Here is a 24890-nt window from a genome sequence, read left to right as displayed (position 1 = left end):
AGCCTAAGGCAGACACTTAACTGACTGAGCCACCCAGGCACCCCAAGAACATGGATTCTGAACTCAAAATCTTGGTTCCACCTTCCCAGGCATATCATCTTGCACAAAGTCATCTTACCTAAGCCTCAGTTTCTGCATCTATAAAATAAGGATAATAATTCATCGATTTTTTTGGAGGGAGGTAAATGTGATAACAGTTTTTTTTTTAGTGTGTCTTGAATGTAAAAGGCTCTTTAGCAATTATTAGCTATTATTATTGTCCTTGTTTTGAGTGTTGGTATAATTTCCTTTATTAATCGTTACACTTAAAATTTATACTCCCTCCTTGCCAATCCAATATTTTTATTCTTGAGTCTCTCATGGTCCAAGAATGTTGGTTAAACAATTGTCTCCACTGCCAGGTTGGAAAGGCCTTGGGGACAGAGATCTGGTCAACTATGTCTTTGTATCCGTCCCTCTAGCCTGGCCTTCCCTACATGAGTTGTTTTCCACATGCTGAACACGGCTGAATATACCAGAGCCTATTTAATTAAGCTTACTTGAACCTTTTCCGTTTGAAATTACTAAAAATATGCCAGTATTTCAAAAAGCCTAAATTCACCTCCAAAAATACTTATGAAATGTATTTCAACATATACAACCAATGCCCAGGCATAATGGCAATGTCGAAGTGCTTAGCAACACCCTACTGCTGCTTGCGACTGTTTATCAGGAAATAGCTTTATGTATCTATGTGTTTGTTCTCATTTGAAGTTTTCCCAGGAAATGTAAGATGCACAAGTATCATCAGCTTCATTATGTAGGTGAAGAAGGTGAGACAAATAAGATTACTAAATACCTTCATGAAAATCTGTTATTTAATCAATGGTGATACTGGTACAATACTAACATCTCAAAAAAAAAAAAAAACCTAACATCTCCTATATTTCACCCCCTTTGAAAGAGAACATTTATGTCTCAAGATTAAGCACTGGTATATTTTGGGACCTAATTAGAGAGTTGAATGCATAATTGGATGCATAGTAATATTATTACTACTGCCAATGTAACTTCCATCCCTGGTTAGAATTCATTTTTTTCTTCCCTTCTATTCCAAAAACTCTGTTGATATGTCCCTAATGGCACTTATCGTAGACCATATTCCATCAAAGACAATGTGACTTTTATTTTTTCAACCTGAAGTATCCAAAGTGTCCTTTACAGAGTAGGGTTGATATCGTTACAAAGATTAGGTGTCCCTGACTGGTAGACTTTTTCAGGGAAACAAAGATTGAGCTGTGCTGATTGCTCCATGGTTTGGGGAGGGCTCCTTGTGATTAGTCTACGAGCTTAACAAGGATGCAGAGTAAGGCAAGTGAGTCCATGACACACAAGGAGGGAACATTACTAATTAAGAGAGACTTATGTTTCCTGGATAAAAGGAAAGAGGGCCGTTTCATACTTAATGTTGCTTTAGTATTTCTTGCTGATAATCTATTGCAACTGTGTAATAAAAATTTCCCCCTGCTTTCTTTATAAAAGTCATCCTGAGAAAAGATAGTGACCCTTCTCAGAGGCTGGCTCCTATTTTGGGTAGGTTGTCTCCACCCTCAACAAAATGGGCTTCAGCTTGGAAACTTGTATAACGGTTGTAAAGTCACATTAGACCCAACTCATGTCACAGCGCCAGGCAGGACAGGACAAGAGTTGTCCACTCATCCGTTTTCCCTCACACACACATAGACAAGTAAGATTTCTGAAGGGCTAAAGGGGGACATCTACCATGTTAGTGGGAACCCACTGGGACTTGCCTTGCTAAAGGCAGAGAGACAGCTAGGTAAGGAGGGTAGACTACGTTCCCCCTACCACCCCAAATCCCTTCCCACCGGGCTAGCTGATGCTTGAAATTCCATGAACAGTGTTTTATCCCTTAGTTTCCTAATGAGGACACTCCTGAGAAAGAAAAGGCATCAAACCTTGGTGTGTTTTCTCTTTCTGAGTCTTTAGAGGAAGGAGTTGATCAAATTCATTCTTAAAAGCAGTGTAATAGAGACTAGGGCTACTGGGCAAGGAGAAAACAGAAGAGCGGAAAAGCTCTAGGCAGCTTCCCTTGGGCCAACGGGAGACGCTAGGTCCCTTTATCCTAGGAACATCCTCACCATTAAAGGAACAGCAAAGAATCCTAGAACTAATCCTTTAAAGGAATTCGTGTGTTAGCTGGACTTGGAGATGAAATGTCATTTTCTGCAAGTCGTCTACAACTGAGTTGTCTTTTGCTCAAGATTCTGATATAATGACTCATATCCTAGAGGCTTTGGAAAAATATCTCTAATGAGATATTCTAAATTCTGAGTGTGGTCATTATATCTAAAACAGGAGTGCAAGCCTTTTTGCTAGAAATACTGTAAGACGGAAACCAGTTCTTCTTCCATAGCACTGTTCAACTGTTCTTAAGAAACTGGGCGGTGAGAAATTCCTCAGCGCTGCTATTTTTCTCTTTCCCTGGTAGACCAAGGGCTTCGAGTTCCAAGATCCTTCTGTCTTTATCAGGGCAAGTGCAGCAGCAGCCACGGTGGCGGTAGCTTCGATAGGTCGCCCTATCTTTGCCCCTCTTTCCCTAGTTCTAAACTTAAATGTGGTCACTCCTTTCCTTTCACAGACATCTCTGGGAACATGATAGCTCAGGCTATTACTTTGCTCTAGTGCAAAGTCACATTTTAAGCAATGCAGTAATTCCATTGTATTTGAAACTATCACTGAGATATGTGAGAAAGTTCACAAAAACAAAGGCGATACCTGCTTTTTAAAAGATCTGTTAGCAATGTATCCAATAGGGATGCCTGGGTGGCTCAGCGGTTTGAGCGTCTGCCTTCAGCTCATGGCTTGATCCTCGGGTCTGGGATCGCGTCCCATATCGGGCTCCCTGCCAAGACCCTGCCTGTCCCTCTGCCTCTGCCTCTCTTTCTGTGTCTCTCATGAATAAATAAATAAAATCTTTAAAAACCAAAAGTACAGAGGAGATAAAGTACAACATGATGGTTAGAGTTAACACTGCTTTACGGTATATTTGAAAGTTGCTAAGAGAGTAGGTCCTAAAAGATCTCATCACGAGGAAAAAAAATTTTTTTTTGTAATGATATGAAGAGATGAATGTTAACTAAACTTATCGTGGTGATCATTTCACAGTATATGTATGTTAGGTCATTATGTTGTATCCCTTAAACTTACAGAGTGCTGTACATCGGTTTTATCTCAATAAAACTGGAGGGAGGGGATCCCTGGGTGGCTCCGCGGTTTAGTGCCCGCCTTTGGCCCCGGGCGGCATCCTGGAGTCCCAGGATCGAGTCCCAAGTCGGGCTCCCAGCATGGAGCCTGCTTCTCCCTCTGCCTGTGTCTCTGCCTCTCTCTCTCTCTCTCTCTATGTCTATGAATAAATAATAAATTTTAAAAATAAAAATAAAATAAAATAAATAAAACTGGAGGGAAATAAAGGTAACTGAGATGATGGATCATGTTAACCAACTTTATTACGGTAATCATTCTGCTGTTCTCACATATATCAAATCATCAGGTCATACACCTTCAACATATAACGGTATATGTCAATTATATCTTAATAAAGCTAGAAAAAAACCCACCCTGGCTATTTATATATTATTGGGAGTGCAAACAATAATAATAATAATAATCCAGTTTATGCTTGGATAGTGGTCTATGTGAGATGTTCTTTGGCTACAGTATTTTTCTTATTTTGCCCATAGTTGTATATAAGCTAAATTGATATGGTTCACAGGAAGCTGGAGCTTCCTCTTAGGCTCAGCCACGAGCCTAGACCAGACCTCCGTTTTTCATGGAACCAAACATTTGTGTGGCTACTACATAGCTTAGTGCTTCGTACTGACACAGGAAACACGGCAGCTGAAGAAGCCTCTGTGCCCCCAGGGCTGGTTCCTCAAAGCTCCTTCTTTCAAGTTCCTCCAACTTGATTCCTTTTTTTTTTTATAATTAAAAAACAACTTAAAAATTTTTTTTAAAATTGTATTTATTTATTCATGAGAGACGCAGAGAGGCAGAGATATAGGCAGAGGGAGAAGCAGGCTTCCCTGTGGCAAACCTGATGTGGGACTCCATCCCAGGACCCTGGGATCACGTCCTGAGCCAAAGGCAGATGCTCAACCACTGAGCAACCCAGGCGTCCCCCTCCTTTTTTTTTTAATTGACTTTTTTTTTTTTAAGATCTTTTATTTACTGATTCATGAGAGACACAGAGAGAGAGGCAGAGACACAGGCAGAGGGAGGAGCAGACTCCTGACAGTGAGCCCCATGTGGGACTCAATCCTGGGACTTCAGGATCATGCCCTGAGCCAAAGGCAAACACTCAACCATTGAGCCACCCAGGCATCCCTGGGCGTCCCTTTTTTTAAAAAAAAACTTTTATTTAAATTCCAGTTAGTTAACATATAGTGCAATATTGGTTTCAAGAGTGGAATTCAGTGATTCATCATATACAGAGTGCTCATCACAAGTATGCCCCTCAATACCCATCCCTCCATCTAGCCCATCCCCCACCCCATCCCTCCATCACCCCTTAGTTTGTTCTCTATCATTAAGACTTTCTTATAGTTTGCTTCTCTCTCTTTTTGTCCCCCTTCCCATGTGCCCATCTGTTTTGTTTCTTAAATTCCCATATGGGTGAAATCATATGTTATCTTTTCTCTCCTCCTTGATTCCTATGGAATCCTCTCCCTCAATCACTCAGTTTATCCTACCCTGGTTCTCTAGAAATAAAATCACTTTAATTTATGAAATGGCTATCTCTAAAACTCTCTAAGTGTTTTGTAGACATTTTCCTATTCAACCTGCAACATCTCTAATAGTCCCATGAGAACCCTAGTTCCATCACCGCAGCAAAGAAAATTTGGTGCGTACAGTCTAAAATATTTGCATACAGCAAGCTGCTAAAGCTGCTGTCACGAGGAACTAAAGCTTAATCCATTAAAATATGGTTGCCTCATTTCTTTAGAACCCCAGATTTTTTTGTGTGGTGCATGCTGTTGTGGTGAAAGGATGTAGAAATGTTACTTTGCAAATGGAAAAAAGTAATTTAACCTTTCCGATAAAACTCAGCAAGCGTGAGATTGTCACAATTAGAATCAATTGTCTTTTCCAAATTTAGGTGACCTCTTTTAAGTGGAACAATTGAAATCTAATTAAACACAAAAGAAGTTAAGGTTTCATTCAAGAACCAATATCTAAATTCAAAAATTATTTCAGGGCCAAGGCTCTGCTTACTTTATTTATTTTTATTTTTTAAAAGATTTTATTTATTTATTCATGAGAGACACGGAGATAGGCAGAGACAGAGGCAGAGGGAAAAGCAGGCTCCCTGCGGGGAGCCAGATGTGGGACTCGATCCCAGGACCCCGGGGTCATGACCTGAGCTGAAGGCAGATGCTCAACCACCGAGCCTCCCAGGTGCCCTGGCTCTGCTTACTTTAAACTGAAAGATAACTAATAGGGAATTTTTTAAAAATTGGAGGTGCACACTGAAGTATTTGATATTCCTACAATGAGTACATTCTGTGATTTTATCAGCTACTTTCAGATGTGAAAGAAGTAGAAAAACTTGAAAAGTAAAATCACTGATAGGAAGGGCTGTAATCAGTTTTGTGGGGCAGAAACAAGTGACCACATTATTTGGAGATAAGAATATTCAGTACCAGATTGTCCCTTTTATTTGTGACTTCAGGGAGGGGTAGAGGAGGAATCAACAAGTGGCTTTTTTAGCCAATATATTAACTTCACTTCAGGAGCTCCACAGAGAGGATTAGCATAACCAGGAGATCTGGGAAGGATCCAGAGTGTTCTTTTCCATGACTTGCTAGAAGCAAAGAACCTCCTCAGACGTGGCGTGTCCCTATTCACCGAAGCTCCCCACTCTTGGTTGGGTTGCCTTGGTTTTCTGTGGGCTTGCTTAAGACCAATAATAACAATTCTTGCACGTAAAGTGTCTGCAAGACACTTTCTTATCCTTGTCCTCACCCAGCCCATTATCTCCATCTGCCAAATTCAGGCACAACACATGCTCTCTGAAATCCGGGCTGCAACCACTCCTCAACCACCACGAGATGCTCTGTTGAGATACAATCCATATTTGGGGCAGATCGGAGGAGAACATCTGTGCGCCGCCCTAGGCCTGGCCCTCAAAGCAACTGCCGGCCTCGTGTGCGGTTCTCGCAGGGGTGGACAATCAGCTGCAGGGACAGAGCTCTGGGTGGGGACCAAGGACAGCTGGTTCTGCGCCCTCCTGCCCCCCAGATCCCACCTTCCCAAGCGGAGTCACTGTGTCAGATCACACAGAATGCGCACTGTTGTCCACTGTTGTAACATGGGCCTGTGAGTGACGCCTATCTTTCGTTGGCGCACAGAGCCTGCGGGTCGCAATCACCCTCCTGGGGGGCCAATGACCCCCCCACGAGCCATGAGATCTAGAGATCTGCCATGAGAAACTTACATTCCGCCTTTAAAAACGCCCAACAGGGATTAGGTCCCCCCTTGACCTAAACTAAAACGAGACGCATGAGGACATTCTAGAGATCAAAGAATGCCAGGGTAACTATGCAATGGGTTTTAGAGAAACAGACTCCACTTTGACAGTGAACCCGAATCCTATCCAACCCTCCTGAAAAAATAATATTCTTTACCAAAAACCACACAAGAAAGAAACTTCAAAACTTCCTTTAGAAAACGCCCAGTCTTTCCTGGCAGTGGTGAAATGTGAACCCTACACTTCTACTGGAAGTGTCCATGGCTTCAGTAACCGGGTTCCTGTGGGTGGCTGCAGGTCTCCACGTGCCCCCAGGTGTTTTCCTGTTTTATGAACAAGTGTAGTTCTCTCCCTGTCACTGTAGCAGTTTGCATGTTATGATTTCAGAGTACTGGAAGGCTGCGATTATCACCGTATTTTTACAAAGAGGAAAACTGTAGCATAAGGAGATGGGCCAGCACTTACAGTCCGGGATTCCCAAGATGCAGGCACGGGGTCGCCGGGAGACCAGAGACCTTTCAGAGGTTAATGCCACCTTCCCTGTCCCACCACACATCTGTGTAAGGCAGGGGTTTCTTCATATATGAACTTCAACAAAAACAACACATGGGCAGCCCGGGTGGCTCAGTGGTTTAGTACCGCCTTCGGCCCAGGGCGTGATCCTGGAGTCCTGGGATCAAGTCCTGCATCGGGCTCCCTGCACGGAGCCTGCTTCCCCTCTGCCTCTGTCTCTGCCTCTCTCTCTTTCCGTGAGTCTCTCATGAATAAATAAATAAAATCTTAAAAAAAAAAAAAAAAGTGGCAATGGTGTCAATGCAGAAGCAGATTGTTGATTCCAATTGCCTTTTGCTAGGCCAGACATCAAAGAGATTTGCAAAATGTAAAAGCAATGCCATTCTTCTTACTGAATGTGTTTTTTTGCAAAATACGGTTGCCTGTTATGAAATATGTATTCATGTTAATATGTTATAGGTTTCTATTGTTACTTTAAAATGAAATATTAAGTGTTGTTTTGTATTTCTCAGTTTTAATTTCTGATAGGGCAAATAGCAATAGATATAACTCATGTAACCAAATGCTCTTTGGGGTCCTCAATGAAATTTTAAAGGAATATTGATACTAAAAAGTTTGAGATTCGGGTGAAAGAATAAAACCCTTATTAAAAAAACGCAAGTCTTAAATAAAATCTTTAAAAAAAAAAAAAAAAAAGCAAGTCAAGGGACGCCTGGGTGGCTCAGTGGTTGAGTGTCTGCCTTTGGTTCGGGGTGGGATCCCCGGATCGGGGATCGAGTCCCACATGGGCTCCCCACCAGGAGCCTGCTTCTCCCTCTGCCTGTGTTTCTGTCTGTGTGTGTCACTCATGAATAAATAAATAAAATCTTTTAAAAAATAAATAAAGCAAGTCAAGAGATGCCTGGGTGGCTCAGTCAGTTAGCATCTGCGTTCTGCTCAGGTCATGATTTCAGGGTCACGATATCAAGCCCCGCATTGGGCTCTCTGCTCATCAGGGAACCTGCTTCTCCCTCTGCCCCTCCACCCATTTGTGCTTGCCATCTCTCTCTCTCTCTCTCTCTAATAAATAAATAAAATATTTTTTAAAAAGCAAGTCAAATAATATTATCAAAAGAGAATAAGGATAGATTTGAAATTAAAATGAATTCACTGTTGTAGGAATTAAAAAAGATAAAAGGTATTTTCAATTAAATCAAGAAAGAAAATAAAGCTTTAGGCAGAAGATCCATAAGCAAGAACCAAAGAATTTGGAAAAACAAAAATCAGACAAAGGCCCTCTCCTGAGACTTTCACAGCAATTTGTTTTTCAAGGGAAATTGAGATGTATTTGCACAATGGGCTATTAGCAAAATCATTGGGAAGGCAGAGAGTGTTGTTAGCAGTAGAAGTATTATGGATGGATCAAAATATTTGTAGGTCTAAATCTATCAGCTAAATTAACATGAGATCTCATGTTGACGCATGAATTGATTCTAATTAAGAGACAAGTCAGGATACAACCTAAATGTTTACTAATTGTGAATTGGTTAAATAAAGCGATACATCCCTATGGTGCATATTCAGCCAATTATGTTCCAAAAAGAATATTTAATAACTTGGAGAAACATTTACAAATATAAAGACCAGGTTACAAAACAATATTTGGAAAAATATAAGTATGAAAAGAGGAGTGCCTGGGTGGCTCAGTCGGTTAATGTCCAACTCTTGATTTTGGCTCAGGTCATGATCTCATAGATCATGAGATTGAGCCCCACATGGGGCTTGCAGGAAGTCTGCTTGATGAGTCTTTCCCTCTGCCCCTCCCCCCATTCTCTCTTTCTCTCAAATAAGTTTATTTATTGAGAGAATAAGTTTATTTATTTGAGAGAGAGAGAGGGAGAGAGAACAGAAGCGTGGGGGAGGGGCAAAAAAAGGGAGAAGCAGACTCCCCACTGAGCAGGGAGCCAGATGCAGGGCTCGATCCCAGGACCCCAAGATCATGACCTGAGCAGAAGTCGGATGTTTAACTGACTAAGCCACCCAGACGCCCCAATAAATAAGTCTTAAAAAAAAAAAGAGAAAGAAAGAGACAAGAAGGCTACAAACCCAAATGTTAATATTGGTTATCTCAGAATGATGATGAGTGATTATTATTACATTTTTTTGTATTTTATTGTATATTTAAAATTTCCCCCATGTGATAATGACAACAATAATAATAGTACAGCAAATTTGTTTCTGTAGAGCTATCTAACATTTTTGTTTTCTTCATGCAGTGCCAAGCTAGAGCCATCTCTCCCCAGACAAGCCACACCCACTGACTCCTCTTGGGTTTTAATAAATAGCCCCAGGAAGTCAGTCCTTCCCCTTCCAAGGGCCTTCTGGAGCACTCTGTTCTGCTTTTGAACCCAGCAGCTCCAGCATGTGCTAATTGATTTTATTCTGCAAATTTAGAATTAGGTAGTTGGGAGCAGAGCGAACTCTCCCTGAAATAATGAATGCAAATTAATGTGAAAGTATATCCCCAGGATTTCCTGTAAGAATCTTTTATTACAGTGACAGGAGTTTTTACAAGTACTTATCATAAATAATTTATTGCCTCTGCTGGCAGGCTAGATACCTTACGTGACTGTTACTATGGGAACATCAATGTCCATATACAGTTTAATTCTATTCCCAGAAGCCGAAATGAAAGTCGGCATTATCTTCATGTTACAGATGTGAGAACTGAGGCATTCAGAAGCTAAGTCGCTGGCCTGGATCCAAGGACAATTCAGAGGAAGAAGAGCTGGAACTGGTTCTGTTGACACCCAACCCAGGACATTGTGGTTAGAGCTAGAAGCCTTCACATCATGTGCACGGGGAGCTTGGTTTGCATGGATGGACTCTTCTATGCTAGGGTGACTCCAGGACAGCCTGTCACAAGCCTGGGGTGAGCACCAAGAGTCTTCTGACCTGGAGGCAGCTTACGGGAGGAAGAAGAGGATGCACTAGCCTGGGACCCTTACTTTATCCAAGTAGAAGCCAGGGCAAGCAGGAAGTGAAGGCAATATATGTGTGCATGAAAGAGAAAGTGCTAAGAAGCATTTAGACAAGTAACAGGAAGGCTGTTTCATTTTAGATAAATGTGGCAAAGGGAAGACATGCAGAGCTTATTCAGACAGAAAGGCTAAGAGGTTCTTTTTAAATTGTCAAAGTGCTGGAGTGACAACAGACTGACTTTTCTCCTGCCATCCTCACTGTCACAGGAGAATGATGACCCTTCCCCAGCTCATCTTCTAATCCTCTGTTTTGGGTACAATGAAAAGAACATTGAAAAAGCTACACAGGGAAGGTCCACATTTTATGTGGAGGCAATAGTCTAAGAAAGCAAAGTTATAGTCAAATGACTTAAGAAAAGAGAATTACTGGCTTGCAAAATTGATATAAAAATCTACCCTCTCGGGACATCTGGGTGGCTCAGTGATTGAGCAGGTCATGGTCCCGGGATCCTGTGATCGAGTCCCGCATGGGGCTCCCTGCTTCTCTCTCTGCCTGTGTCTCTGCCTCTGTGTGTGTGTGTGTCTCTCATTAATAAATAAAATCTTTAAAAAAAAATCTACCCATCGCTTTTCATCCTTTAATACTGTGTAACGATTGTCACAAATAATACGTAATAAGGCTTTGCATAAATAACAAATTGTTAATAAGACCCTCATACTTATACCATGTCATTTTTTACTCTGGTCTTGATAAGAGAATTATAGGTCACTCCAAACCCGGGGTCAGCAAATATTTTCTTTAAAGGGCCACATGGTGAATATTTTAGGTTTTGTAAGTTATACAGGATCTCTTTAAAAATGTAAAAATCATTCTTAGGTCAGATGTACAAAAGCACAATTTGCTGTCCCCACCCTAAGCTATGACAGCAAGCATAAGGGCCACCCATAAAGGGCAGGAGGGCAGAGCGGACGGGCCATCCATATCCACCTCTGTCATTTCCACAGACCCAGTCTGTCCTTTTCCCATTGTGGCTCCAGCCCCTAGGGCAGTGCCTAGTGGCCATTGGGCCTAAATATGTGGTTGCTGATTCAGTAAATGATGGCTGGGCTCTGATGGTTGTACACAGCACAGTGTGTCCTACACGCATGGGCATCTCAGTGGAAAAAAACAGTATTGAAAGGGAGTTACGTTAACAGAGGCCTCTTTTACATGCAAATCATCCTGGATGGAGGAACACAGGTATTTCCTGGTGGAGAGGAAGGAAACTAACAGTTCCTGAGCCAATTTTATGCTAATGTGTTTAACACATTATTTAACAGAATCCGCATACGTCATTACGAGATAGAGGATATTACATTTTTGGGGTAGAAAACTGAGCTCGGGGAGGTTGAATAACTTTTTCAAGTTCCAAAAATAAATGTGTAGCTACCCAGGATTCAGATCCAAGCTTGTCTGTTCCCACACTTCAGGCTCCTTCTAGTATACCTGACGACAGAAGCGGTTGTATTTCTCGCTCTACCATCTGACCTTGGAGAGGATCGCTTCACCTCATTCATAAGACACAAACTTAAAACAGCTAGCCATCTCAGTGAGATGGAAAACTTCGTGAGTGTTACAAAACACAGCACACGGCACTACCTCACACTCAATAAATATTTGCTGAATTTGAATGTGCTTGAACATCTGAATTGGCTGACGCTCATGAGAAGGGAGAGAAGAGGACGTGGAGGAAATGCCTGACTTATCACTCAAGAGGGAGAAGGGGGAAAGTATGAAATGCATCCTTTTAAAAGAATTAAATGATTCTGTAGATGGAGGTAAAGTTCAGGCAAAGCAGCATCCAGGGAGAAGGAAGCACTTGGGTTTCTAGGAGAACTCACATAAACGTTGCGTCAATTTTCAAAGGATTTTTGTTTTTGCTTTTGTTAGCAACAGAGCCTTTCTTCAGAAACATTATTTTGAAGCCCAGTATAGAAAACAAATACAGAGCTATTCTTAGGCCTGCTCTCTGGTTTCCATGGTGTCCCCTAAGGCACTTTTATGGAACCCCTCAGGCCAGCTCAGGGCCTAGTTTGAAACTTCCTGTTCTTCTGCCTCTTCCCTCAACGCCCAATCAAACGTAGTATTTATGATTAATGAAGGGTGGGTGTTCCCCTTATCCTAATAAGAGCATAGAGGTCTACTCTGTAGAGCTTGTTCTTGCTGATGGTTATCATATGCAGAGGTGGAGGTGACTTTAGGCCTGGTTTGATGCAGGGGTCAGAAATATGTATCCCTCTGTTTTTTGATCCTGCATTCTCTATGAAGATGCCATTCTCAAGCAGGCTTTTTCTACTCATGACTGAGATGGCAATCAGCAGTTTCGGGCCTCTGTCATCCCTGGAGTATCTACAGTCTCGGGAGTCTCGGGAGAGAATGACTCTTGATTAATAACACAAGACTTCTTAAAGGATTTTACACCATCAGTGATGTGCTCATCCTGGTGCAATTACTGTGGTTGGAGTAATCCAGAATTATGATTGGCCAGGCCTGATTCATGAACCCAACCCTAGAGTCAGATGGAAGGCCAGCATCACCAGCACACAGGGATTGAGAAGGATTGGTGTGAAGATGATGCCCCAAAGTGATACTGAGCACAGAAAAACATGCCCCCTCCAGTGATCAGACATGATCATGATGGTAAGGAGCACAACATGGGGAGATTTGAAGACCAGGTTGGCTGAAGTAATGGTATAAGGAAAAGGTAGAAGTAGAACAAACGAGCAAAGAGAAAAGGTGAGAGAAGTGTCCCAGTATTGTGGACCTGCTCTTCCACAGGAGAAGAAAGACTTCTTCAGTCCCTGAAGGAAAGGTAAGTCACTTGTGAAGCCATCCAGAGGACTATTTGTCATCAGCATACGATAAAAAGTGGTCAACAAGTGTCTAAATGAGGTTGCTGTGTGGGAACTCAGATTATAAAGTCACTGGGGAAGACTTCAAGAGACATTTTTGCAGTGATTCAGTTGCCAAAGGCGAGAGGGCTTAGAAGAGCAAGACTCAAGCCTCAAGAGTAGAGCAATCTCTTATTTATTTTGGACACAGTATCTAGAGAGAAAGATTTAGAGTGTTGACGAGACACAAATAGCACTGAACCAACCAAAGATAAAGACACATCTGTGGTAATGTGGTACAGTGGTTAGATGCTCAAGTTCTGGAATCAGATATATCTCGGTTTAAATATTGACTCCTCCTCCCCTCGCTGGTGTATTGACCTTGTGTGTATTGACCTTGACACATTATGTATTTTCTCTCTGGGCCAAGGCTTCTTCATCTGGAAAACAAGAATGATAATAGTTTCTAGTTCATGGGCTTTTGTGATTTAGGATGAAGAGAGATGACATTTGCAAAGAACTGTGAACAGTGACCAGCACATAAATGTACATAAATGTTGATGTTCACATTATTTAGAAAAAAAATAACTGATAGATGCAGTACAGGTATTATATAAATTGTGATCTCAAAACATGTAACCTAAATCAACTGAGTGAAAAATTGCATTGCCTCAAAGAAAAAAAAAAAAAGCTGGAAATAGAAGAAAGGAGAGAAGACCACTGTAAAGAAGTGACCAGGATACCTGATTTTTTAAATTGAAACAATAAGTCATTACAACATATTTTTTCATGTACGCATTCCAGAACTTTTTGTTAAGAACCATTAAGTGTTAGGCACCATGTGCAAGGTGCCGGGGATAATAGGAAGAGGATAAGACTTCCAGCCTGAAAGGGCTCACAGTCTAGAAGAGAGAGAGAAGAACACAAATGGTATCAAAATAATGTGATGAGAACTACATAGGCTTGTTCAGAGTGTGTGATGGGAGCAGGGCAGTGAGCAGCCAATTCACTGGACATTCCATGGCTCCAGAGGGCATTCAAACATGATTTGTTTCATATGTTTACACTGGAAGCAGAGCTCAGTGATATATAATCTTAGAGGGTCACATCTAGAGACAAAACTGGCAAATGTTAATAATTGTTGAGACTCGGTGATAGGGATGCTTTTTATTATTCTCCCTACTTTTATGTATCTTTGAAAATTTGCCTTATAGAGCTTTCCTCTTTTAATATTTTATTTTTTCTTTGAGGGAGAGAGAGAGAACACAAGCAGGGGCAGAGGGAGAGGGAGAAGTAGACTGGGCGCTGAGCAGGGAGCCTGATGCTGGACTCAAACCCAGGACCCTGAGATCATGACCTGAGCCAAAGGCAGATGCTTTACCTACTGAGCCACCCAGGTGCCCCAGAACTTTTTCTTTTTTCACTGAAGTATAGTGATACACAGTGTTACGTAGTTTCAGGAGTGGGAATGAGGGAATGCTTCAGCAAGTCTCCAGGTTATGCTATGCTCTTACGCTGTGCTCAATGCCGGCGTAGCTGCCTTCTGTCACCGGACAATCCTGTTACCGTATCACTGACTATATTCCCTGAGCTGTCCCTTTCATCCTCGGGACTTATTCATTCCATAACTGGAGGCCCCTACTGCCCACTCCCTTCACCCATTTTGCCCATCCCCCCATCTCCCTAGAACTTCTTGAAAAATGGCACGTGAGACCTCATTTCTCAGGGCCAGGAAAGAGCGGTTAGGCGAAGGAGCACTTGCAGCAGCCATAATCAGGAACTTACAGACTGCTTGACCAAAGAGGAAGAAACTGTGCCTCACTTGATATGGATGGAGGAGTAAATGGAACAAGGGGCAGGAGTCTGGAAAAGACTATTTATGGCAGCGATAGCAAGGGACAAGGAACAGAAATGGAAAGACAAATGCGAGCAAAAAGGACAAACTAATAAAAACCAGGGACTCTGAATACCCACCTACCAAAAAAAAAAAAAAAAGGGAGGGGCGAAGGGAGAAGGAAGGAAAGAAAAAAGAAAATATGATGAAAGTAGGTTGGGGTGGAAGCATTATGGTGAAGCTGAAGGACAAAGGTTAATGCACAAGGAAAAAATATTATCAGAGGTGGAAAGGGATTAGGATTCTGTTCCAAATGAGGAATCATGACAGGTGACACAGAAGGGTGCTCCATGAGGAAACCAAGCATAGAGGGAGATCAGAATTTCAGATAAGCTCTCCAGCAGGATGTTGATACAAGGTGCTGCACTTTAATTATTCATGAGAGACACAGAGAGAGAGAGAGGCAGAGACAAGGCAGAGGGAGAAGTAGGCTCCATGCAGGAAGCCTGATGTGGGACTCGATCCCAGGACCCCGGGATCATGCCAAGCTGAAGGCAGATGCCCAACCACTGAGCCACCCAGGCATCCTGGTGCTGCACTTTAAAGCATATTTTCAGAGTGAGGTTGGGTGACTTGGGGGAAGATCCATATGTATAAGCTCATTCTTGGCTGGTTCATTCACTTATTTCTTGATACATTTCAACAAATAGTTATTAATCTTGTTCTCTGGCCTATTACCTGAAAATAAGATTGACCTGTCGATCATGTTGCTTAGAGCCTAACGATCAGGACAAACGATGAAACAAGAGATTCTAAATTATAATAAACTGTAATTGATGGTAACATAGGGAAGTGCACATGTCAGACCCTCATGGGATGCCTTCATTCCCATACAGGGTCTTTCCCCAATTCAAGGGCTGGCCCTTGGACTTTGTAGGTACAGAAGCATGATCTGCTTCTATGCCTACATCCGTCTCTGGAGGATGGACACACCCTAGCCAAGTTCACAAAGGTGTAGCCACCAGAAGGACAATTTACTGACTTCCAGCAAGAAAAATAAATATGAACAATTTGTATATTTGTATTTTCTGATGAGCACAGTCTTTCATGATAGACAGATCTATGTGGGGAGTCAGATTACCAGCCCCAGATTACTCAGAGAGAATGGATCACAGCAAAGGAGGGGTGAGCTGGATGATCATAATGCCCAGTGTCACCTCTAAGTCATTATCCTCACAGAAGATACTGGTGTTCATGGGTCAGGGCACCATCCCTCCAGCTGCTACTAGAGGAGTTGTCATATTCTATCTTTTTCAATATCCCTTTTATAGATTCCCCTACTTTTATGTACACATTCATTCTCCAGACATGGTACAATGGAATTAACTAAATGTAATCTTTCTTAAATATCATCACAATTGAATTGTGATGCAACAAACACCTTGCTTGTTCCAGCTAAGGTGATGCGCACATTTCTCAAATTCTATCTGGGCACTCAAAATATGTTGGGTACTCTCTGTGTAGACCTGATTTTACTAATAATGCTTTAATTATCCACTCTTCTTGTTCAAAGTGTAATTTAAAAAAAAGATTTTATTTAATCATTTGAGAGAACATATGGGCAGGATGGCAGAAGGAGAGGGAGAAGCAGACTGCCCACTGAGCAGGTAGCCTGATGCAAGACTTGATTCCAGGGCCTTGGGATCATGAACTGATCCTGAAGGATCCCAACTGAAGGCAGATGCTTAGCTGACTGAACCACCCAGGCACCCCTTAAGAGTGTAATTTAACATTATTTTGTGCTGCCTATTTCCCATTTATTAGATCTACTCTCTAGCCAGCTAAGGTTGGGTTTGACCAATGAATGGGACATCAGAGATCAGTGGGAAGGAGAAAAATGGGGTAGGGTTATTGGATCCCTCAGCTCTCTCCTTATGGGGTCACTGTAAATAGGCTACTTCTCCAGACCAATGATCACAGCTTTTGTGGTGAGGGTCCTCTCTGTTTCTGAGTTTTGGTAATGACTCTCATCCTTTTCCTCTTTTAGCCTTGGGGTGGTAATAGTTCCCTAGTCTTGCTAGTACCAACATAATTCATTGAGCCTTTTTGGTCTCCCTAAATCCTGCCCACACCATCATAACAATCTCTTTATTAAACTTTCCTAATTTTCTCCTTTGGACATGCCATCTCTTTCCTGTTGGGACCTTGATATGGGTTGGTGTTGACTTTAAACCCATATATTACCTATGAGAAGTAAAGGCTGGAGTACAAATATGTAGCCAACTAACTATATAGTGATAGAGACCCAAAGAACTAGCAATTTAATCTTTGGGGCTCTGAAAGAACAAATGTTAGGTATTACTTTGCTGAAAAATAAATGAACAAAGTAAGATAGAATGTTGAGTTAAAAAAGAACCTTAAAGAATGTCAAGTTTCTAGACAATGCATAAAATTGTGGCAAGTAGTGGTTTATCTGCAATCACAAAGTCCCTTAGCTACAGAATTGAGAGTAAATTTGGATTTCTGGTTCCTAGTCCTCTGCTATTCACTTTCCCTGAGCATATTATTTTGATTCCTTGAAGAAGAAAGCAACATGGGTGTCCTACAGTTCTCTTTTATCAAACAAGGATTATAAAAAAGAGAGGAAGGAGGAGGTAGCTGTGGTAATTTAAAAATATGCACACAATTTCTTTGGTAATTGTCCATTCAAGAGGTGGAGTTAGATTCCTCTTGAGTGTAGAGTGGATTTGCTGACTTGCTTCTCACTAACAGAATATGGTGGAACAGATGGTATATTATTTCCAAGACTAAGTCATAAAAGGAAATGTGACTTCCTCCTTGCTCTCTCCCTTGGGCACTTGTTCTGGGGGAAGCCTGCTGCCATGTTGTGTGGGAACTCAAGTAACCCCATGGAGAGGAAGTAAGACCGACCGTCAATAGCCCTTCAAGTACATCATCTTGGAAGCCGATTCTCCAGCCCCAGTCCAGCCTTCAGATGATGACAGCCCTAGCTAACAGCTTGACTTCAATCCAGAGTCAGAACTACCTCTTAAAGCTTTTCCTGAATTCCTAACCTAGAGAATCTATGAAATAATAAATATTTGTTGTTTTAAGCTGCTAAGCTTAAAGGTAATTTTTTAAAAGATCTTATTTATTTATTTATTTATTTATTTATTTATTTATTTATTTAATTTATTTATTTATTTGAGAGAGAGAGAGAGAAAGCACAGAGGAGAAGCAGACTCTCTCTTGAGCAGGGAGCCCTATGCAGGGCTCAAATCCAGGACCTTGAGATCATGACGTGAGCTGAAGTCAGGCACTTAAAAGACTGAACCACCCAGGTACCCCAGCTTGAAGGTAATTTGTTACACATCAATAGCTGGCTAATAAAGAAAGGAAGAGGAAGGAAGGCAGAAAAAGAGAAACAAGGCAGAAAGAGTAGTCAGAAAAAAATGCTGCTTGTAAAATATTCTTGCATACCACAGCCAAAAACTGCTCAGAGAACAACTACACAAAACACAGAAGGCTGATGAGTTGGGAAGTTGCTGAATCAACATATTTGGAGCATAGGATGTCATGGTTTCTGTATGAATACAAAAAAAAAGTTTCATAATTTAAAAACTTGCAAAGGGCCACTCTGGTCAGATCATGGTCTGTATAAGCCTGATGTTCTATTTATGATGGTAGAACAAGATGTTGTGGGAAAATACTCTCTATATGCCACTGATCTCTGAAATCAAGATAATGTATCCAACTAATGTCAATATATGTATGCATATTGAAAGATCTTTTTTCAATATTATTTTCTATCCTCTTTCTTTTTTCTCTAAAACAACCTCCAAGGTCTGGGAGTTGATCCTTCCATCTAAAATTGTTGACAGTCTTTGCTGGAAGATCTGGAAGCCTAGAGTCTAAAGGAAACTCTGCTAACTCAATGTTAATATTTGGGGAGGGAATGGCTATTAGAGACTGTTAAGGCCCCCTAAAATAACCAAAGTTACAGTCATTACCCATCTCAACACAGGATTTAAGCTCCTCAAAGATCAGCTGTTTATCTTGTTAATTCCATGGTTTGAGTCTTCATAAAAGACATAAGTTTTTTTTCCTTAACTTTATTTTTTTAAGGTTATTTATTTATTTATTCATTCATGAGAGACACACACTCACAGAGGCAGAGACACTGGCAGAGGGAGAAGCAGACTCCCTGCAAGGAGCCTGACGTGGGACTCGATCCCGGAACTCCAGGATCACGCCCTGGGCTGAAGGCCGATGCTCAACCACTGAGCCACCCAGGTGACCTTAACTTTATTGTTTTTCAGTAATCTCTACACCCAGTGTAGAGCTCAAACTCAGGACCCTGAGATCAAGAGTCCCATGCTCCTCCAACTGAGCCAGCCAGGAGCCCTACCCAAGCTCTTCTTGCTACATATACATGCCTCGCTATGAACCTCTTTTTCTGTGGCTTTATGTTACATCTAATACAGAATGAGAGGTCCTCTAAACTTTTTGCTTATAGGCCCCTAATTGCTGCTTCTGATATTTGGTGGATGTCACTTATCCTAAATGTGGGTTATTTCTTTTATAATTCTTGATTCCTTTTCCATCCAGTTTTCATCTTCTCAGACTCAACAATGGGCAAACATTAAAGGAAGAGAGCTAAAATAAAGACATACGAATATCAAATGTAGCAATGTGTGTCCACTATACTTCAATAAAACAAAAAAAAAAAAAGGAAAGTTGAATTTTTTTGAACGGTGTAGTTTAAAAGCTAATAATCTGCAACAATGTGTGGTAAGAGAGTAGCTGTGCTTCATGCTTGGAATCAGAAGAGCTGGTGAGTAAAATGCCTAAACTAGTGTCTGTGAGATTGGGGGGCGATGTCAGATCATGATACAGAATGGAAAGGAGAAGGCAGGCAGGCTGGGGCTGGGGGGTGGGTGGGATCTGTGTGTGACACCAAGGAGGCAGCCAGCAGAGTGGGAATCAATCAAGGAGAAGAAATCACTGAAATTAAAGAAGACATGAGCAAGCAAGTTTATGAAAGATGAAGGAGGGTATTGACTCCGGCAAGTTTCATTGAGAGACATATGAACCAACATAAGTCAGATAAAGGAGAAATGGTCCATGGTTTGATAGACAGCTGCAGAGCTAGCTAGCTAAGTGAGAAAGTAGATAAGTAAGGAAATAAATATGTCAGTACAAAGAAAAGAGGAAAAAGGATGGTGGAGTTTACCCCATGCTGCTTGTTTTTCCCAGAGAAAGAAGTCTGTAATACCTTGTGAGTGACAGCAAGACCCCTAGAGGATGACCGTCCACATGGTCCAGCTCTGAAAAGAGAACCTCTTATGATTATGCAAGTCTTCGGGGGCAAAACAGGACTCTGCCTAATGCTCCAGGGTTGCACCGTTTATTTTCCTAATGGGAGACTGGATTTTCAGTGGCACAGGCAAATGTCTGAGAGCTGGAAAGCATAATAAAGTTCAGGAGGGAAAAGAGAGTTCTGGAACAGATCGGCTTACCACTGCATTTGCAAATAATTCCCCTACTGTTAAAATCAGCCCTTGGCAGATACATTTGGTTTGAGTCTGGAGAAAAGGGAAATAATAAAATCCCCGACACCAGTGCTTTGGACTATCTCCTTTAAGAAAGCTAGCAAAAGAATAGCAGTAATTGGAGGTGTTCGACATTTTGGGATGCAGATTAAATTTTTTTTCATAATCTCATTGCAAAGGTTAGTAGTAGCAAGCAGCTAAAATAATAGCAGCAGCCTCAAATTATACTACGAAAAGAAGATGACAGACTTGACTTTCCAATATGTTCAAATCAATAACAGAGTGACCAAAAAGGGCCCAAAGGGTGCCTTTGTCTCAGGAAAGAGTTGTCAATACAATGAGGAAAAAAATCTTTTAAAAATAGAGCCAGCATATGGGTTGCCTTCTAACTGTGTGAAATATATAAAAATGCTAGGAAAATGTGATTAGAATTCCAATACATTATGGATAAAGCTTGAAATAAGGCAAGAATATTCATGCACCCCTCTGTGATATGCATAACAATAGAACATGAAAATGCACTGCATGGTAAAATGCTAATGAAACATTAATAAGCAAAAATTTCTGTGCATAATCAGTGAAAGTAGAGGGTTATTAAAGATTGGAAATCTACTGTTTAGGGAAAAGTGAAGCTATATAAATAAAGAGGACAGAATTAGAAATGGTGGAAGCAATCTGTTTTGTGTATCAAAGGATTAGGAGAAAATAGTATATAAAGTATGATCCCAAATTTCTTTTAAAAAATACCAGCTGCTGGTTCTGAATATTGGGAATATGGGAAATTCTAACTTTTTCTTTAGGCTTTCTTGTTTTTCAAGTAATCTCATGTCTTATTATTTAAAATATTATTTAAAAAACTTGTGCTGCAGATATAAGGATGTAAGAACATAGTCATTATAAGGATGATAAGAACAGATGGATTCTGTTTTCACTTCGGTGACAAATACATAGGTCTGGATTCAGTGTAAACAACTATAGAGTGATTGAGACAGAGAAGAGGAAAAAATATTAAAAGAATGAAAAAAGAAGAAATATCTTTATTAGAATTTTAAGAGTGATTCTTGAAAAAGTGAAAGGAAGCAAGCCAGTACTTGGGAGATATATTAAATAAAAAGAATATTGAACAGAGTTGCTTTCCTATAGAGTTTAAAATTTTAACGTGTATGTGCATTGTATAGGTTGTCAAGTGTTTCTTTTGAGACATCCATGGAATCATAGAACTCTAGACTTAAAGAGAACCTTAGAGATTATCTAGTATCAATTCCTCCATTTTATAGAAAAACTGAGGCCCAGAAAGGCAAAGTGACTCAAACCTAGTCAGAGAGAGTTTGAGATTTGAACATAGGACTTCAGCATTCAGGGCTCCATTTATCTGGTTTTATTATAGTTTATGTGGCCCGTGAGCACCGCAGTCTTCTTTTACAACTTCCAAAAAAGAGTAGGAATGGTCATTAGGGTAGACCATGACATGATAAATGCATATTTTAAAAGGATGTGTTCAACTTTCCAAAACTGGAAAGAATTGGATAACGAACCAGGAGCTAAAAGAAAAGAGGAATTGCTTCCAGACTGAAATGGAGAAAATGTGGGTTGGGGGCCACAAGGGATGTCAATGAACTCAAACTTAGAAAGTATGAGTAAGAGAGACGAACCAACCAAATGAGTCTGGTCTTGAATCAAGGGAGGGAATGGATAAAATGGGGTAGCGCTCAATAGAAAATTCATGGCTGATGAAAATAATGCAATTCTAGGTGATTGGGGGTCTATGTTTGTAGAAAGATGGCTAATCGGAAATAAATTTTTTTTTTTACAAAGAGCCAAAAAACAAAGTATTCTGAAAGCCAAAAGTGGAAAACAGAAGGTTAATGGGATTCCTCTGTTTAGAGCAAGATCACTGAAATACAAAGTAGGAAGTAGAAAGAAGGTAGAGCAATCAACAGATGTGTGACAGAGGACACTGAACACAAGACCCAGAAAGAAGTTGGATTTTCAAGGAATTATTTAACACAAAATAGTGCATCAAGTCTTTGGAAGGAAATCTTCTCTAAATAAGTAGAAATAGGGGCTCCCTGGGTGGCTTAGCGGTTTAGCGCCTGCCTTCGGCCCAGGGCGTGATCCTGGAGTCCCAGGATCGAGTCCCACATCAGGCTCCCTGCGAGGAGCCTGCTTCTCCCTCTGCCTATGTCTCTGCCTCTGTGTGTGTGTGTGTGTGTGTGTGTGTGTGTGTGTCTCTCATGAATAAATAGATAAAATCTTTAAATAAAAATAAAAATAAGTAAGTAGAAATAAAAATGTACAGCAGCAACAAAAACATAAGACGAGTAGCAGATATTTAAATTCAGTCTTCTTGTTATTCTGACAATGAATAAATCTGAACCATACAAATGAAGAGAAACTCATCAACATATAAATAATAATGAAAGAGGAAAAGATTGTCTTTCGATAAATATGACGAGTGTGCGTGTTTCAAGTTTCCTCTCTTTTTATGCCAGCCAGAAAAAGTGTTTTGAATTAAAAATATTCGTGAAGTTTTGTGACTAAAGCATTGGCAGCTGAAAAGTTAAAAGAAAAAGAAAAAATAGAAAAAAATAGACTGTCAAGTATTTGCTTCATGACTAGCGGGAACCTGTCTCTCCCACTTCCCAGGAGAATCAGAGGCAATTATACAGTCAAGCTGGCTGGGGAGGACCACACAGGAGCCCTGCTGGGGAGTGGGGGGGGGAGAAGATGGGTGTCCAGGGAGGTAGGCCTAGGGAGGATGCTACCTTTGGCCAACTGCTGTCTCTGGAGCTTTGGCTCTGAGCCAGGGATGTGCATGCATCTTGCTATCAGCTGCTCTTGCTCTGGCAGCCCAGTGGCTAACATTCTCTAGCTCTCTTGAGTAGCAAAAAATGGTGTGTCTATACCCAATATACGTACCCAGCAGTCAACAGACCAAATCAATTAGGTCTCCTCGTCTATACTCTCTCAGATCATCCTACATTTCTGTGTAATTGTGCAATTTCTTTTCTATTTATCTGTTTCATGGCAGTCCCCCACCCCACCTGGAATGCAAAGACAGGAATGTTTTACTTCTGTCCCACTTGTCCCTTTGTGTAACTGTAACTCCTAGCTCAGGGCCTGTGCACACAATAGGTGCTCTAAATCATGTGGACTTCATGGATGAGCTCATGCTCGGATAGTCATCACCAGTTTACCACAGGAAATGTTCCTTCATCTATATCAAACGGGTAACTTCTCATATTTTTTAAGCCTGGAAAACGGTTGCATTTCAAATACCTTTTGAGGCTTATTCTTATTCGTTTTGCTTAGTGGGGACTCTCAGCATTAATATTTTTGATTCATTGGGATGTGCTCCAAAAATAGGAAATCAAATCTAAACACATAAATTGGCTCAGGAAGCAGCATCCGAACATATTATTATTCTTATTGATGATGAACTCTCTTGCCAATAGCTTCCCATCCACCCTGGATTATTGCATGCCAAAAAAGGCATGCTTCACAGAGCTCTTAGTTCTTTAAGTGGCAGGTTCTATTTAAATACATAGATAAGGCTTGTCAGGCTGAGCTGCTCTGAAAGCATGAACTACTACTGTAAAGTCACATTGCAGTAGAAACAATACTTTTGGTCGCTTTCCATGTTCCTTTAATCCTTTCTCATTTTTCAGAAACCTTGTGAATTTAGGGCCTGGTTTAAAAGGAATTTCAATGAAAAAAAAGCAAGTACTAAGCAATGGCTAGAAATGATAGGACGATCATACATGCAAGCATACACAGTGTATTTGATATTCTAAGGATTGCATGATCTACTCTGAGATAGTCTCTGAGATATCATGAGGAATACTATATGCCCTAATCTTTGTTCACTAATTAGATCTTGTGGAGTTTGTATCATTTGTAGCTTGTGTCCAACCCTTTAAGACAACCAGCTTATTCTATTAGATTTATGGTGAGCAACACATTTCCTGAGAAAACAAAATTTTTCAGAGTCCTGAAGTATCAAACAGTGCCTGGAAGAAATGATTTAGCAAGATGTAACCTTAGGTGCCCTCACTGAGTTACTATGTATCATTTCTGATGTTATCTCAGTTTTCGGATCAGCAGGATAATGTCTTAAAGGATGAGGTCACTAAGCTGCTCTACCAATATGTCTTTCCTATTGATACAGTATATATATATCTTGCTGATTCTGTTTTTGCTACTAAATAGTTGGGAAACCTTAGGAAAGTCATTTTTATCTCCATCTGGCCTCTTTTTCTCATTTGCAGAAGGAAGGAATGCAGTAAGATCAATGGTTTAGAGTATTTGGCAACAAAACCCTTTCTTCAAATAAAATATTTTGTCAAAGCCTGAGGTATGGAATAGAATATGGCTCCAATTAACATGGTTTGAAAATCACTAATCTAAATACTATCTTATGTCAATTTGACTATAAAATATTATAATTCCCATTAATAGATTCATGGTTCACATTAACAGGTAGTCAATGAATATCCGCAGGTGTTACGTTCAAGGACTCTGCTGTACTCTGTGCCAGCCAGGCCATTACCCATTTTTGGCCAGCAGATGATTTTCCAGAGGGAGACCACAAAATCCCACAAATAAAATAAAAAGTTAGAATATAAGTACAAAAT

The 24890-nt window shown here is 40.8% G+C and overlaps 2 long non-coding RNA genes across 4 annotated transcripts in view; both read left to right on the top strand.

Moving 5' to 3' along the window:
- LOC112661395 (uncharacterized) overlaps positions 1–24890 on the top strand; it is a 46356-nt gene that overhangs the window by 10787 nt on the left and 10679 nt on the right. The window contains exon 3 of one of the 2 annotated variants that reach the window (XR_003137637.3): positions 9737–10603. The exons of the other annotated variant lie outside the window; for it this stretch is intronic. This is a non-coding gene — a long non-coding RNA (uncharacterized LOC112661395). Of the gene's footprint in view, positions 1–9736; positions 10604–24890 lie in introns of those variants that run through there. 2 annotated transcript variants of the gene reach the window in all.
- On the top strand, positions 12077–20918 carry LOC125752902 (uncharacterized). 2 transcript variants are annotated; one of them, XR_007403483.1, is made up of 2 exons: positions 12077–12851; positions 17578–20918. It is a non-coding gene; the product is annotated as an uncharacterized LOC125752902 (long non-coding RNA). The 2 variants fall into 2 exon arrangements; XR_007403482.1 differs by lacking the exon at positions 12077–12851 and adding an exon at positions 14880–16371.

The sequence above is a fragment of the Canis lupus genome, chromosome 18 (assembly GCF_003254725.2).
Source record: "Canis lupus dingo isolate Sandy chromosome 18, ASM325472v2, whole genome shotgun sequence".
Taxonomy (NCBI): Eukaryota; Metazoa; Chordata; class Mammalia; order Carnivora; family Canidae; genus Canis; species Canis lupus.
This window is presented reverse-complemented; position numbering and strand designations above follow the sequence as displayed.